The sequence below is a fragment of the Aplysia californica genome, unplaced genomic scaffold (assembly GCF_000002075.1).
Source record: "Aplysia californica isolate F4 #8 unplaced genomic scaffold, AplCal3.0 scaffold00583, whole genome shotgun sequence".
Taxonomy (NCBI): domain Eukaryota; kingdom Metazoa; phylum Mollusca; class Gastropoda; order Aplysiida; family Aplysiidae; genus Aplysia; species Aplysia californica.
The window spans coordinates 292542-294920 of NW_004797853.1; the positions used below are offsets into that span (position 1 = coordinate 292542).

The following is a 2379-nucleotide window of genomic DNA, read 5'->3' on the forward strand; positions in this document are numbered from 1 at the left end:
GGGGGGGGGTGGAGGGACTTCCGTAACGAGCGACCACCCCAACAAACACAATAAAGAAGAGACCTAGATCTAACCCTAACCTTAACCCAAACCCTTACGCTACCCCTACCCCTAGATCTACCCCCAGTGGGTCGGGGGGGGGGGGATATAAATAGACCCACTGCTTCGTCTGCTGAAGGTGCAACCCCCTCAAAGGCGAAGTGTCGCACACGGACCCCGATCCTCTGAGATCCGTGTGCGACACCTACTTTGGTGAATCTTCCTCTTCTCCTTCCTTCTTTCTTTCTCCTTCTATCTTTCCTCCCACCGCTGACCTCATGTGCAGCAAAAAGAGAGGTCACCCATCCCACAGAGTGGGTGCCTCGTTGACCGTGAGGTGCGACCCGTGCGGAGGGAAACCGGGTACCTGGCGGTTGAGGTGAGATCAGTCCACGGACTGTCCTTCGCCAACACACCTCTTTGGCCCAGGTTTTCCTCTTAGACGGGAGGGTGGCACGGCCCATGCCACTCAATCAGTTGAGAGCTTAAACCCCATTAAGCCCTGGGTCAATCTTGACAGGAGGGTCTTGTACTTTCTCGTTGAGAGTATAGCTCCGGGGTAGCCCTGGCACAGCTCTGGTAATCCGAGCAAAGTGTCCCCTTGTTGGGCTCCGTGGCGGGCGGGGAGCCCCGGAGTGGAATAAAATAGAAAACTCTCATGGAATCCAAATCTAAAAAAGACCCTTCCCCAGCTCCCAACGTGAAGAAGTCTCGGCTCGCGGAAGCGTGTGCGGCCGCCGAGCCGAGCAAACAAATTCCTAAAGGAAAAAGGACTTTTACGACTGTCTCTACCCTCCCCCCTCTCAGGGAGTTTCCGTGGCAGCCGTACTTGATCATCCGCAGCACCGATGCGCAGAAGAAGATCACTGATCTAAACATATTCAAGACAGGAGATGCTCTAAGACAGGTTCTGGGATACATTCCTACGAATGTCCAAAAACTGTCCTCTGGTGCTCTCCTCATCAAGTGCGCATCGGATAAAGAACTGGCGGGACTTTCGGTGGTGTTCCTTGTGTTTCCGAGCGACACCAGAAGTAAACCAGTCGAAGGGCGTGGTCCGCAGCCATGAGCTGAAGGGCTGCTCAAACAAAGAAATTGTGAATAACTGTGAGGGTGTGGTCGAAGCCCGCCGAATTACTATTCGGCGGGGGGAGTCCACACTAGAAAAGAATACAATAATTCTAACTTTTGATTCGTGCCGCCCTCCAGCCACCGTTCGGGCATCGTACTTAGTCTTGGACGTGCGACCCTATGTGCCGAACCCTCTACGCTGCTTTCAGTGTCAGAAGTTTGGCCATAGTCAGTCCCGATGCCGACGTGCAGCCATGTGTCCTCGCTGCGGCAAGACTGGGCATCCTGAAAAGGAATGCAAGGCTAGTCCTTGCAGCCCAAATTGCCAAGGCCAGCACACAGCCTTCAGCAAGGATTGCCCTACTTGGATCAAAGAACGCGCAATCCAAGAGTATAAAGCACGAAATGGCTGCTCTTTTCAAGAAGCCCGTAAAGCTGTCTGCCCGCCAGGTATGACCCCGGTCCCTGGCCGGTCATACGCAAGCGTACTCCGGCCAGTCACAAAGTCAGCCAGTGCTTCCACTGTCGACCCCCCAGAACCCGCGGTCAACAAGCGACTTACTGCACAGAAACACAAAAAGATTCCTCCTAAAACTGTGGTACCCACCTTTCGGGTGTCAATGAATAACCGCTTTGGGGTTCTTGGGGAGGATGGGGTGGACTCTGTCTCCACCCCCCCCCCTTCTCCCCCTTGCCCCTCCTCTGTTACTTCGTCTTCTTCTTCTTCTTCTTCTTCTTCTTCCTCTACTACTACTTCCACCTCTCAACCCATCTATCTGATGGAGTGCGAGGTATTCCCTCCCCCCTCTCCCCAGCATCCTTCCCAACCCCCCCTCCTGTCTGCTCCACCTCCCCCTACCCCTCCATTCCCCCCACTACCAATGGAGGATGACATTTCCGATCCTCCTCCCCGGCCTGACCCCGGGAGGGGCGGAGTCTGTCACTCCTCCAGGTCCCCCGCTGGACCGCCATCCGATCCAGGACGGTAGCCTGGAAAACACTCTGCCTCTCCCGCAGGGAGGAGTCAGAGTGTTTCTTCGAAGCCGGGGCCAAATTAAAAACTAAAAAATCATATGGCGGTCTTGCAATGGAATGCCGGCGGAATCCGACCTTCCATTGCAGAATTGCACCATTTACAGGCCACACTGTGCCCACGGGTGGCCTGTATTCAAGAAACAAAATTCGCCCCGGCTTCAACCATGGACTTAAGAGGATTTGCTGCGTACCATCACATTCACACGGAGAACCAGATTGCTTCCGGTGGTACCA

The 2379-nt window shown here is 54.6% G+C and overlaps 1 protein-coding gene across 1 annotated transcript in view; it reads left to right on the forward strand.

The window, feature by feature from the left end:
• LOC101859197 overlaps window positions 1-2379 on the forward strand; it is a gene marked incomplete at its 3' end in the record, with an annotated part of 44607 nt that overhangs the window by 34782 nt on the left and 7446 nt on the right.